Here is a 15,479-nt window from a genome sequence, read left to right on the forward strand (position 1 = left end):
TTCTCCTGGAAGTAAATCTTGGAATATACGGGACAAGGAACTCTTACCAATGATATTAAGGTTTAATTAGAAAAAAACATCAATTCAGAGGTTACTATATGAAGCTGGATATCTCCCCTCTGTCACATCTTCATATTTCTCATCTAATGAGAGTCTTTGACCTTGCCTGTAATGGCTTAAGTAATAGGAATCATTCCAGTTGAGCTCACTCTGATACCAACAGCTCAAATGCTCCCTAATGTACTTCTTGGAAAGGGATTTAATTCGTTTCACTATTCCCTACCCACGAGTCTTTTGCTTTCCTGGCAACAGTCATCTGTAGTCTCCCTCGAGGCTCTCCTCCGCTTGAGCCATGCTCAGCATCACCCACGATTCCTTCTAGTATCTCAGGCAAGTTATATTCATACCTAATAACTTGTTGTATTTTTTACTTGTTGCTTTGGTCTCCTTTCACAGTCTCCTCCAAGGTATAACTTGCTTTTCTTATTAGCAAAATGAATTGGTGAGTTTTGTGATACTGAATTGGGCATAGAGACAACAGAACTAGAGATTTAGGACAATAGCGCTCAATAGATTTAGGTGCCCTGAGCCCTCTGTAAATAATATCGAGTAGGCTGAATTATGCAGCTTTATGTCCAGGCTTTATGGCTTATACTGCCTGGTAAAAGGGACATTTCTGCTCTCTCCCTGTGTTGATGGTTTCAGGATTAAAATCATATTCTTTCAAAATTCGGATTTCACAGAGAGCACAGTCTTTTTAGGTTTTACCTGAGGGGAAGCAGCTGTTACTTTTTATACAAAAGCTGCTGTTGATCAGAAGTCAAACCATTTGAGAATGTTTCACAACTGGTCTTGATTGTTCTAAAAGTCTTCTTGGAGCAGCTGGGAGCCAATGACTCTGCTTCTAATCTCAGAAAGCAAGTGAAAGAAGAAAGCTGCATATTTTAGGTGTTTATCTCCATCTTTCTGTTGTTTATGGCCTACTCCGTCTAGGCTCTAACTTTAGTGGATGATGGAGTAAGTGAGCCTACAACTGATGTAATTTCAAGAACAGATGGAATTTCAACCTTTGTCAAAATATCTGAAATTTTATCCTGAGAGATTCATTTTATTGGGACTCTCTTCAAGAGTCCCACATAAAAGTGTAAATACCATTGGCCTTCTACTTTTTTGCACTTAAAACACCTTAAGGCAATGCCAGTCCACACCTGAGAGATATTCATTGACAACTAGCTGAAAGCAAAGAATAGGGGAAACAGTGAATCTCAGAAACAGTTTGCCAGGGAATGGTGCTAAAAGAAATCAAGGGCAAACTTTGACAAATTCACACCTCTTTGGTCTTCCGTATGTGTGTAATAATCATCTCATTGTAAGAGGTTTTGGCACATCACATTTGTGGAACATATATTTATATGTTGTGTTAAAAATTAACAATAGTAAACATTAGTCTTTAATAGCGGACAGGCTAATGTACAATGTTAAAATGCGAATACCTTATTTTCCTGTAACCAGTGAAAATATGATCACAAAAATAAATGTGTATTTATCTCTGTGATATTGTGATTTATAATAAGAAAAATATATTGGGTCTTCATCCCCATTTCTGGCACAGAGCTCCCAAAACACTTCGAATTTTCTAAGTGTTGAAGGCAATCAAGGTATCTTTTCTTAAGTTAATGAAATGACTTTTGGAAAGCACCTAAGGATGGGGGCTGGTTGCCAGTTCTTCTTGGTCAGGCTAGACATTCATAGGATGTGGGATGGGAAAGAGCTATTATTGTCTATTATGTTTTACTTTAACGTGTGTGTGTGTGTGTGTGTGTGTGTGTGTGTGTGTGTGTGTGTTTTGAGTACTTCCTGTGGGCCAGACTCCCTGTTAGTCCTTGAGAATATAAACACCACCACCAATAATGCTTACTATTAGGCACTGCAGTAAGTGCTTTATATATATTACCCATTTAATCTACACAAAAATCTCATTAGGCGAATGTAATCTTTATTTTACATACGAAGAAACAAGTTTAATGATGTCAGGAAACATGCCCAAGGTTACATGAGATATAAATAACAGAGTTGGTAACTGAGCTAGTTTTCTCTCTAAAATTTATGATCTTAGCCACTATGCTTTATAGTTGGTTGTATCCGTTAATCTGTTGCTAAATATTAATGAAAACAAAAATTAAAGAATTTCCATAGCATTGCTAGGTAACTACAGTTAAGCTCATTGGCTTATTGGGTAGTGAGGAATTATTCACTTTTCAGCTTTGCCAATACTCCTTTCTATTTTTTGCCCATACTCACCCTACCCTCCTGTCCACTGTGTCATGAGGATATGAGAATACAGGGTACACGGTGACAATTGAATTCGGAGCTCTCTCACAAAGATAAGGTCTTATGAGAAATTATACAGAACACAATGAAAGAAGTTTTGGAGAAGAATTTATGAGATCAAGGAAAAGTGCCTTTCAAGTCTAAGGCCCTGTTCTAGGTGCTGTGTAATATAAATAAATATCTCATGTTACTGCTGCCCTCCAGGAGCCTAAAAACCTTCAGGGGGTGTTACCCCAAAGTACATGACTACTTAGAGAACAAGGGTCATTGTATTGACCATGGGTGGCATGAAGAATTATGAAGACTAGCAAGAAAGCTCGCATGAAGATAGAAAAACATTCTTAAGCAGTCCTTGAGAGATGCACGGGTTTTGACTAAGTGGCGAGGCTGAGGCAATGGAAATGGAATGAACAAAACCATGAGAAATAATATAGGAGATGGTGAGGAATCCAGTACCGGTGGCAGATAAAGCCAAGAAAGTGAACTGGAGTACAGCATGTCAGAGCAGATGTCTTGGTGGTAAGGAGAAATCGAAAATCTTCCTTCCAAAGCTCTAGTATGCTCTTCTTTCAAAGTTTCAAAGCGGGGCCCTCCTTCCTCTTTATTTATCCCACTCTTGTCCAATTGATGCTTGTAAGTATTAGAGTTGGCCCTGGTCTTTCGAAGCCTTGGACTTTTGGAATACTCGGAGCTGATGAAGGGACTGTAGTGAGACGAGTAGTGGGGCAGATACAGTAGGTGGCGCTCTCCAACCAAGGCAGGAAGAGCCAGCCAAACTGACTAGGCAGGATCAGTGGTCCTACCCTTCTTTAAATCTGAAATGAGGTGCTTCCCAACTCAATAAAAGACTCACCATGTGTTAATGCATCCCTTAACACTTTAATTTTAACTATTATCTCTTTCATGATATTTTGAGGGCATGGGGGCTGGGAAATTTATTTCTTAAAGACATTAAAGCTTATTTTGACAGATGGAATTGAGAGTTGGCATTCAGAGCTCTTGATACTCTGCCCAGATGTTAGGTAGATGGTAGTCTTAAACAAAAATGACTCGCTTACCCATCGAATGTCTATTTTCTTTCCTACTGCTCAGTTTTTGCATGCTATCGCTAAACTTTATGGCAATAAGTAAATAAATAATCAATAATTCTAGCCCTTTCTCAGAAGTATGAAGAAAAATCTATTTTGGTTTGAGATGATCCTTGGGAATATTTAGAATAGAAGCTTCAGTATAAGTGGGGCATGAGGTATTTTCACTGATGTGTTGCTATGGTAACATGTACTCTACAGCCTGGCCCTTGGCCCAGTGGAAGGAGAGTGACGGGCTTAGGGCTTGGCAAAGAATAGGGAGTCAGGAAATAGTGAATTGAACACCACTCTATCCATATTTTATGTTCAAGAAAGTAGGATTTTTTTTGTGCAATTTTCCTTTACTTTTTTTTTTTTTTCCTGAAGACTGCAGCAAAAATATTGAGGGCTAAGTGGAAACATAAGGATCACTTAGGGCAGCCTTGTGACATTTTGTTTTTCAGAACCTGCTGATTGCCATTTCTTTCCTATCTTTATATTCCTCTTGTGAATTCTGTGATGCTCTCTGGCAATGATGGCCCCACACACTTCCATTCCACGTGGATCTATTGCCCCATCCTTTTACTCCTCCATTAAAATGTCTTTATTTCATGCCTATGATAGCTTAGTATCTCAGTTCTTCTAGTACTGTTGTGATTTCAAAGTTTAATTTTAAAGTTCATATTTACATTTCACTTGACCCAGTTTTAGATTTGTAAAATATGTTCACTGTATTTAAGAACCCTTGCTAGTTAATCTGAAGAAATAGCCTTATCTGTATTTTAGTAGAAGCTAAGGGCTAAAAATGTTAATCCTCCCTTTACCTCAGTTGCATTTTTAAATTATGCTTGCTTTAACAAAGGGAGTGAAGAATGGCAGGAACATATCAGGTGGATGAAGGAAATGATTTGGGGGGTAGGCAGGTCATTTAGCTCTGTCAAATCACACCCTCTATGAGGAGAGTTACATATCACAGCAAAATCTCTTGGGACTCTTCTGCAGACCTGTGTCCTGCCAGTATGTAGTGTGGCATATCCAGATAGGAATAAACCTGCTGAAGCAACATTTTAAAAGGGCTGTTATTAACGTTAATGTTGTTTGCTTATGCTAATCACCAGAATCTTAATTGTGATTTTCCACTGGGTACATACAATCCAGATAATTACTCATCATGATATTTGCTGGGGCATTTCACATTGAATATTATAATGAACAAAAAAGGATTAATTGAAAGTAATTAAACCCATACCAAAGAATGTACTAGATCAAAGTTACTAGGTAGTTAACAGACAAATATACACACACACACACAGGCAGGTGAAACTACACATAATATCTATTCATGAAATTACACAATTTCCTATCTTAACTCATTAGAGAACTTGTAAAGGATTTATCCGGGAATGCCTAAGAGAAATGTCTATGCTTGATCCATATATAGGTCTTCACCTCCCCTCTCCTTTTCATTTAATTCTAGGATGTGATTTTATTACCTTCCATGTGACATGCTAATCTATGACCCTTATAGATCTGTGTTGGAATGGTTACTAATTGAATTAGAACTCTTAAACTCCTTGACGATACTTAAGCTATGTGTCTGCAATTGCTCAGAGTTTGTACTTTAAGATGAGTCTCTATCAGCTGCATATCTTTAGCTCTAATTACCCTTCTTCCTAAGTACTACCGACTGGATCTGTGTGATGCTGAGACTTCTGAACATTTTCCTTTTTTTTTTTTTTCGGCATCTTACAGCACTGGTGACCTGGGATGAATTAACTCTCTCATATGCCTCACTTAATTATTATTCGGTTCTCTCATTCAGTGGAGGCAGTGTGAGTAGTAATATAAATGCCCCTGGTTTTAAATGAGAAGAGAATAACTTCCAAGTTAAAAACTACCTAAAAGTCTCTAGCATAATGAACGTATCATTAACTTTAGGTTACTTTCTCATGTCTTTGATGTGTATAGAGGTATTTTACCATCTTTTGCCCAGCCAGTTATGCTAACCGAGAAAAGGTTTGTATCCTTGGATAGGAGTGAGGCCAAGACAACAAGGAATGCAGCCCATGACACACTGCTGGATGTCTGTAGCGCTTCTTCTAAAAGGTGACTGATATAAAGAAAACAGGCAATGTTACTAAAATAACAAACTGTAAATGGTGGGGTAGATTAGAGAAAGAACAGGTCTAGGGGCTCTCTGACTCCCACAAAAAGAATTCAAGTCTTGAGACCATCCTATCCTTTACGAACCCATCACTGCCTTAATGGCTGGTCACTGGATACCCTGGTAATAGAATCCAGTGAGTTTTCGTGTTTATCCCCTCCCCACAACTAAGCTGTACCTGTTTTCCTATGTCCTCTCTATGAAGACTGTGGTTGAAACCTAACTGGTAAGTACTTTATTGGTTTGGAGGTTACATTCTGGACTGAATTGGGAATCACTGAGACTCAGAAAGGTTGAGGACAGGTGATAGACTTTAAATTTTTGTTGAATTGTACAGTGCATTTATTATTTGAACACCATTGTTTTAAAAATGCCTTGATTTAGGTTGATGTGAAAATGTGTGTGCGTGTATATGTGTGTCTGTGTGTGTATTCATATGGCTCTTTTCCCAGCTCTTAAAGCCTTGCCATGATTCACCGCTATTTTTCCTCCAAGAAATAATCATCATTATGGATTGAATTAACTGGAAATGACAGATAGCAATGTTTTATTTTATGATTACTATAAATCGGTAGTATCAGAAGGATGTTGGCGTGGTAGGCCTAGACTCTTTAGCCTTCAAGTTCCCTGAAAATAAGAGGTTTTTAAAAATCATAAGGGTATTGAGTCTGGGTCCTTAGGTTGCTTTTCCGTTTGGGAGCAGAATAAATGAAGAATACTTTAAAAAGCCTTCTTATAAAAATATTTCTCCTAGTTACTGCATCAATTAATGGTTTGAACATTTGGGATTTTTTAAAGATAAGTTGTTTTTTTTTTTTTAATGAGAATGAAGGAAATCAAAATGCTTTGAGAACTGAGGCTGCTTTATGCAGCACTTAACACAGAAGTACAAAAGTACTCAGGATGCATTTGTTGATTAAGTGATTGAAAAGTCAGCCCTAATCTGCTGCTCGACTCCTTTCTCTATTAATAAAAACAAATGTAATCCTGGCGCACAAACTGTAATCTGGAAATGGATTTTAGAAATCCACTCTACTGAATAAATAGCCCATTAGAGCCCATTATTATCAAGGTTAAGAAGGTACATTAGACTAGATGGAGGTGGGAGCTGTCGGGGACGGGGAGATATATTTAACTATTTTGAGATATTGATGGAGAAAAAAATTTTAGCCTCTAAATTTCTATCTGCTTAATATTTCTACCAAGAGCCTAAAATATCATAATGTCTGAATATTGTCAAAAACTATGAAGGACGGAGATTTTACTATATTTGCAATCCCATATATTAGCCTGCTATAGTTTCATAGATACCGGCAGGAGACACAAGACTCCTGGGACAGAGACAAAGGACTTTATTACTCAAAGAAATAGTAGTAGACAGACTATTAGAATTTTCTTGTGGCAGATCCCTGAGCCCCAATATCTACAGGGTGCTGCAAAGAGGGCCACGTGACACCTGCACACGCCGTGGGTTGCGTGACAAGAGAGAAACCCTGAGCTTGGGGACCCAGATCCATTACAATAGACAGTAAGAATGCCTGCCCTTTGCTTTGGAGGGAAACATTTTATCTTCTAAAGCTGCTTTCTATACAAACATCCATGAAAGGACAGCCCAAAACAAAGGATGTCAGTGCCTCTGCTCGTGAGATGTGAAGAAACATGAGAGTCCCATGGAGAAACTGTCTTGAAAGAATGTAGAATCTATGCCCAATATATGTGTGCTTTCTGTCTCTTTTCCACTGCTATCTTTAGGCCACCATCTCAATTAGAATGCAGTGGTTCTCACTGCCTCCAGTTTCCATTCTCAAACTGGACTTAGAAATACCCTGGATAGTTTTATTTTCCTTGAATCTGAACCCTTGAGGATTTCCAGAGATCTTTGCCATCAAGAAAAATGTCAAATCAACTAGGTCTGTGGCAGATGGAATTAACTTTTTCTGGGGCCAATAGTGACACCTACTTGATTTAGGAATGGGGAGGAGAGAATAAATAAAAGAGAAGAAAATACAGTGTGGGCAAGAATGGACAAAAGAAATATGAGAGAGAGAGAGACAGAGAGACAGAGAGAGAGAGAGAGACAGAGAGACAGAGAGACAGAGAGACAGAGAGACAGAGAGACAGAGAGAGAGAAGAGGACTGAAGACTTGCCCTCCCCTCCTAATAAAAGGGCTATGTTTTGTGAGGAAGGAGAAATAAAGAGAACAGAGTTATATGACAGAGATTGACATCCACTGTTTATGACAAGCAGATTGGTATGCAGAAAACAAGAAAGGAGATAAAAAAGGAGAGGTGGGAAAATCTATTGCAAAGTTCAAATATAACGCCATTAATTAAGATTTTTTTATTGAGTATTTTTATCTGCCATTTCCAATAGAATCAGGGACAATATTTAGCATCTATTTTTGAAAAGTAAAGTAGTGAGTCATAGAATGCTGGTAAGGCTAAGGCTCCAGAGGAAACCGTGGGTAGGAAAAAAAAAAAGTTCAAGCTTTTATTTATTGAACTAGCTGCGAAAGATAAAGATGCTTAAAAAAAAAAAAGTCCCTCTGTTTAGCATAGTGAACAATTTAAGAGAAACTTGAAGAAAACATGTTATATAAGTAAAAGGTAAATGTTTGATGGCCACGACTTATAGAGTAAATTAAATTAATCCAGAGGTTTTCTAAAGATGAGAATGGGGACTCCACCAGCATCAGCAGATGTTGACTGAATGGTGCCTGTGTCCATAAGGCATCTTCTTGACTGAGTCTTAATCTTTTCAACATTCATTCAGGGCTTCACCAAATCTCTTTAACAGCAGAAGAATCACTGGCACAAAGTTAAATAACTTGCCAATCGATGGACCAAAAACATGAACTAAGACACCTGACTCCAAACCCAGCTATTGACCCACGATGTTAAACTTTAATGGAAACTCGTAAAGTAAAAGACAAGGGGAAAAACATGCCAGTTCTTCCTCTCTTTGCTCAAAGTTGACCCTCTTCTCTAAGATAGTGGGAGACAGTGTGGCAGGCATCTGTTTTCATATCAATTCATAACTGCTATGTACAAGGATAGCTGCAGAAGTAAACAGAGATGTATGAGTGAAGGGAATGTGCTGTTCGAATGGGCAGAGATGCATAGCCTACCTTTGGGATCTTTCATACAGAAAGGCCTCCATTTGTTAAAAACAAAAAACAAACAAAACAACAAAAAAAACAAAAACAAAAAGCAAAACAAAACAAAAGACAGAGAAGGAACTCCTGCTAAACAAGCTGTCTTTAACAATATTTTTAGGTTCTTATATTCTGAAGTTTTAAAATATGTAGCTGAATTTCCTCATGAAATACCATGGGCTGTCTCATCATCATTAAAGCATTCAACCTGTTGTGTTGTGAATTTGTTGAGTTTGAGGCCCAGCTTCCTGCAGAAGAGCTGCATGGTTTTGTACAAGTCCTAGAACCCAAGGAGAGGATGAGATAATGGGTATAAACTGTTTAGTCCTAGATGAATGAAAATAATTATTATTATCTCAGCAGCATCCAAAATCCATCTTTCTTTCTTATGGAGATGATGACTTACATTAGCTCTATCCAGAAAAGAAATTCTAGCCAGTTTTCTTTTCACTTCTCACCACCTCTAACCACTGGTTTATTATAGCACAATGTCCTTCCTTTCCCTTTGTTTCCCCTCTTCTTCCCTTTTTCCCCCCTGTAGAGCATAAATACTACTTTTAATCTTATGTAGGTTTGCTCAATGATTATTAGTCTATTCTATAGGTTCTCACTGTATTGATCCTATAAATATTGGCCATCACAGAGTGGAAATGTCTCATGGGCATAGAATCCATATTGTGAACTGTGTTTACAAAAGTAACAAACACAAGCAGGTGTTGAATAATACTTCATGTTAACTTGAAAATGAGGTTGAAGATGATAGTTATGACAACCTTCTTCACAGTTTACTAAAAGTAAGATAAGGGGTAAATTTATTCCCAAAAGCCCTCAGAAAAAGAATCTCAGATGCATTCAAAATCATGGAGAAAGAACAAAAACATTAAAAAGAAAAAAAAAAAAAGAAAAGAAAAAGAAGAATGCCCTAGCCTTGCCCTTTTAAATGTATGAAGAGCATTTCCATTTATACATTATATCATTATGTGGAATTCAACATGCTTTAAAACAAACTCTCTATTTTCCCTCTCACAGCAGCCCTCCTGGTTAGAGTTCTTATTTCAGATTTATTCTCATAGCTTCCTAAGCTCAAAACCCCTGAGTCATTTATTACTGCCGCCTCTTCCATACACTCATATCCAATCAGTAATCAAGTCCTGTTGTTTCTGCCTTCAAAATAATTTCCATATCTTTCCCTTTCTGTTACCATGGATACCATTGAATCTCCCCTTTTGCTTCATGCCTGGACAACTGCAGTAACTTCCTGAGTCTCTTGGCTCCAATCTACCCTGCATACAGCTGCTGTGGAATAATTCCTTTTGTCGTGTCACACCACTGTCCAAAAACCTTCAGTGGCTCTTCACTGTTCTTCCTTAGAGTCCAAATTCTTTAACTTGCATAACCTTCTGTAATCTGATCATATTTAAAGGGACCCCACTAATTTACATGATATTTTTGTACAAAATTGAGAAGGCAACCCCTGTGAGCATAGAAAGTCTGGTAATAAAAGGCTTACAGAGTAAAAAAAAAAAAGGAAACCACTAATATATTACAAAGAAGCAAGTCTTTTTTGTGAACTATAAAGGGTGGTCGCATCCTCAGGCCTCAAGGTGTACCCCCTCTGCTGTAGGGTACAGAGTACCCTTGGAGGGCAGAGTACATGCCGTTTTTCAGCTCCCAACCATTCAGTGTCCTTTGCAGGTCATAGCTATTGGCTGAGCTCTACGGTTTACCTTTTCGACTAGATTTTTCTTTGTACCTGAACTCAGGCCTCTCCTCAGATGAATTTGCTTTCTTTGAACATGCTGGACTTAATTTTACCAGTGTACCTTGAGTCATGTTTTTTGTACTTCCTGAAATACACTTCTGCTTCCTCATAGCTGGGTAATTCCTATTTGCCCTTCAAAATTCACCTAAACATCACTCTTCTGGGAAGCTTTTTCTAACTCCATAATCTGAAGAAACTGACCTTCTTAGATCCCATAGCACTATGCATACTCGGTCCTAGTACAGAGGGGTCAAATATGGTAGCTCACAACTCAGGTCAAAGTAGGCACATTTCAACTTTTGGTAACTGATTTTATCTTGCTCTGGAGATCTCATTTCTGTAATGTTGGAAAACCTTAAAATTTCCCATTACAAGGCAATTCTGTCTCTTTTGGATAATCAAACTCTGCAAATGTCCTAACCCCCCTCTCAAGAGAGTTGAAGTCTGAGCAGGGGAATGTTTGTGTGAACTATGGTGTCTAGGAACAGGTGAATGATTTACATGTCTCCCTCTTTTGCTTCCTTCTGGTCTTCTGGTTAAGCTCATCTCACCTGGTCTTCGAGAGTCGGCTTCTATTTACATTAAAGCTGCTACTGAGCATCTGGCTGTTTTAGCTCAGGGTCTGTTCTTCCAAGATGGGCAACGTGGTTTCTTCTAAAGAGCTCAGCATCACCTCTTGTCAATAAGGCTACATTGGTTCTTGCTGGTTCCTCAGAATCCCAGTGACTCAATCTCATCCCCTGGTTGGCCTAGTTTGCCTCTAGCAAATTCATAGCCAGCACACATGGTCCACATTCCATGAGGCACTCGAGCACTCTTCAATTCCTTCCACATCATATAAGCACCAAGGAAGAGTCAGGTGTGCCATACCAGGCCCATCTCTGCAGAGTCCCTCAAGTCAGAAGTTCTTTCTACTTCCTTTTTACTTTATAGGTGGATAATAACTTCCCTCAAGTTGTAATCCCTAAATTTCTCTCTATCTAGAGCTTCTGATATAATTTTGTGTTTAAATTTCTAACTTTTGCTCTTGATATGAAAAGGCCAGATACTGAACTTTAGGAATACCTTTATTTCTGAGCAAACTCTGGCTTTCATTGCTATGGTTTTCCATGGCTTCAAGATCCTCTCTTACAAATCAAAAGCCGAACAGTGGCTCTTTCTTTGCCTTCTAGTTATAACAACAAAATCTTTCCAGAGGTAACAGTGTATATAGTTTAGTAGAGGACAGCCTTATACAAGAAAGAGTGAAAAAGGAAACATTAACATATTACAAAAATGTTATCTACTGCTACATGAACAACTATATTGTATTGTAATTACAGGTTCACTGGTCTGCCTTTTTTCTAAACTAAAAGTCTTCCATGGGGGCCATGGAAGTCAGCTTTGCATGCTAATATGGGGGCCATGGAAGTCAGCTTTGCATGCTAATATGAATGAAACAAAAGCAGGATTTATAGTTACCTCTCAGCCATCCCTGGTCCAATGGGGAAGACAAGGGAGGACCTTAAAGGAAAATAAAATATTATAGTTTCACATCCCTAGATAGAGAATAGAACACATAGTGAAAATGGATGAACATCATTCTGGAAGCTTCTGGATTCCTAAGCAACTGGGTCCAACATTGGTTGGTCAGGCAAGAATTTGCAGTCTTGTCAATGGATCTTTATAGGGGAAAAACTAGTTATATATTGTGTTGCCGTAGGCTGCCTTGAAGAGAAAACCATTGTGCCTTTATTTTTATGGAGCTGGCCAGGAGTAGTGTTAGCCCTTATGGAGAATCACAAGGCATTCAAGAGTAGTATAACAGTGATCAGTTATTGAGCTAGTATTATATAGCAGGCTCTTCAAAGAGCTTTACATGTATTAGCTCATTTAAAAATCCTTAGCACAGCATTATAAAGTAGCTTCTATTATTAACTTCATTTTACAGATAAAGAAATGGAGGTACAGAGATGTTAAGTGATTGGTCTAAGGTCATACAACTAGAAAGTAGCAGAGCTCACAGCTAGGGAGTATAACTGAGAATTACACCTGAAAATCTTACTCATACAATTCAAATGTAACATTTGTGCCTAAATTCAGACTGCTGTATTATCATAAAACTAGATGAGACTATTTTATATTTCAAGCCGTATAGTCCTTAACAAATCTAGAGGAGACTCTCTTGGTCAAAAGGAAAAAAAAAACTTGTTTCAAGTAGCATATGTACAAAGAGGGTCCAAAAGGAAATTTTCCAAAAGAAAAAATTTCTGGTAAAGTCCATTAACACAGAGTTGTAGAAAATTTGTTTTTATAATTTAAATGGTTTTCAAACTTCATTTAAAGTAAAACTTTTTTTTTTTTTTTTTTTTTGCAAAATAAAACCTTACAAGGTAGTCCACTAAGTAAGATAGATCAAAGTAAAGTTACAAATCTTGCAATAAAAGCTCAGAGTCTTAAATGTTCATTGACCTTTGGCATCCTTCTCCCCAATCCCTCCCTTTCATCTGCTTCAACTGAGGAACAGACAGTGCTCCATAGGGCATTTGACAAATTTATTTTTCTTCTCCTATGTACCAGGAACTTTGTTACATTCTACCACAAAAATTTAAAAAGTCCAGTGTGATTAAAAAGAAAGGGCTACTTTTCAAAATATAGTCAGTCTGAAACTTGCTTTATGGTGAGTTTTTTGAACACACACAAACACACACACATCTTAAATCAGTGACAAGGATAGCTGTTTGCTTACTTGACCAGGCATACACATCAATTTTTGTTGGGAAAAAAAAAAGAAAGAAAAAACATTGACTTCATTTTTTATTATGATTTCATTTTCATATATGTACAGTGACTGCATTTTTTGAACTAAAATTTTGGTCTGATACATTGTCTAACAATGAGAAAGAGTATTTCAAAATTTAGACTGTCTATAGAGCTCATTATACATGGTTGGCATTTATTGAAGTAGAGTCAGAAAAATCTGATTTTGAATCCTGATTTTATATGTTTTGGACAAATTGCTTGACTTCCCTGTCCTTCAGTTTCCTCAACTAAAATATGAGATAACTATAATCTTTACATCTCTGAAGGATGTTTTAAGTGTAATGAAATCACAAAAATGACATAGTACCCAGCACATAGTAAATATTAGCTCTTTTTATTATTAAAAATAGGCTGGCAAAAATAATATCTTTGTGTTGGTATCATTTTTCAAGTACAGTTGGTTCTTAATGAGCAATGAATAAATGACAACTTATTCATGCATGCATGCATCAAAGTATACATATTGTACTGATCTGTGCCAGACACTGTTAGATACTAGGTATACAAGGTGAGTAAGACCCATCCTCTTTCCTCAAGGAGTATGCATTCTAATGGTATAGTCAGAGAAGACGAATGACCACTACTAATGGGAGCTGTGAAAAAAGAAGTGCCACCAATTTACACAGGGTGCAATGTTAAAGAGGAAAAGGGGACACCTAAATGCAACTTTGGCATTAGAACATATTTTCAAATGGATTGTAATTGAGCTAAGATTTGAAAATGAGTTGGTGAATTATGGACAAAAGGAACAACATGTACAAAGGAATGGCTATAAGAAAGAGCTTGACATATTACTGAATTTGTAGTAATTTAGTATGTCTCAAGCAAAAGGATCAGTTGGAGAGTCAGTCCAGTGCCAGATCTTGTAGGGCGTTGCATGCTAAAAAATAAAAATAAAAAAATAAACTTTATCATAAAAAAAGAACTTTTAAAGGAGTTTAATCAAGGGAAATGATATCAAGTTTACATTTTAGAAAGGTCACTCTTGGGTGGAGAATAAATTATAGTGGAATAAACTGAAAACTACGTGACCAGTTAGGGAGCTAGGAAAACAGGAAGCCACTGCTGTAATCTAGAATGAAGTAATTAGAGTACAAACTAAGGAATGATAGTAGGTATAGAGAAAGGTGTGTGTGTTGGGCGGGGGCAGATACAGATTTAAGAGATATTTAGGAGGTAGGATCTATTAGAATTGGATTGCGGCAGGGGCGGTGAGGGATGAAGGGGAGTATGGACAATACCTATTTTCTTCCACTTTGGGTAACTGAGTTAGAAAAATTGATATTTATCAAGATGGCAACTGTAAGAAAAGATACATATTTGGTAAGGAAAGAATGATTAAACGCAATGAATTTAAAGGATTTTGGAATTTCAAGGGAGTAGCTATTCCATAAGCAGTTAGATATATAGATCTCAAGTTTAACCAAGAGGTACAAACCAGAGAAATATGTTTGGAGTCAATAATACATACATAAGAGTTGACCTGTGAATATATGGGTGGTATTCTCCAAGGAGAGTACACAGAGTAGAAAAGCCAGGGTAATATCAGAGCCCTAAACTTAAGAATCAATTAGAGACAGCAGAATCCATAAAGGAGATTGTTAAGAAGCAGCAAGAGAGATAAGAGGAAAACCAGGTGAGAACTTTATCCTTTATCAAACTATCTCCTTCTTGGGATTCTGTAACCCATTACAGAATCCCAAGAAGGAGATAGTTTGATAAAGGATAAAGTAGTCAGGTACATCAAATGACACAAAGGTCAAGTAAGAGCAAACTTTTGGAAAGTTCATTAAACCGAGAACAAAGAAAAATCACTGATATTTGTGGGGAAAGTAGATTCAATGGAAGGTTAAAGTAGACATTGAGTGTCAAATAGTATGGTTGTAAAAGAAAAAGAGATGAAATGGGAGCTTATGGAAAGGGGGTTAAAAAAGGGATTTAAAAAAAAAATCGCTTAAGTAATCCATTTATTATCTCCCAGATATGTATAGGAGAAGTCTGGCATGACTCAACTGGGTTCTCTGCTTGGAGTCTCCTAAGACTGAAATCAAGGTGTCAGTTAGGCTGGTTCTTATAAAGAGGATCTGAGAAGGAATACACATCCAAGTTCTTGTTCTTTCAGGTTGTTGGCAGAATTCAGTTCTTTATGGTTACGGGACTTAGGTTCCTATTTCCTGGCTGAGCCCATCATCCAGAGG

The sequence above is a fragment of the Pteropus vampyrus genome, unplaced genomic scaffold, assembly GCF_000151845.1.
Source record: "Pteropus vampyrus isolate Shadow unplaced genomic scaffold, Pvam_2.0 Scaffold254, whole genome shotgun sequence".
NCBI classification, from domain to species: domain Eukaryota; kingdom Metazoa; phylum Chordata; class Mammalia; order Chiroptera; family Pteropodidae; genus Pteropus; species Pteropus vampyrus.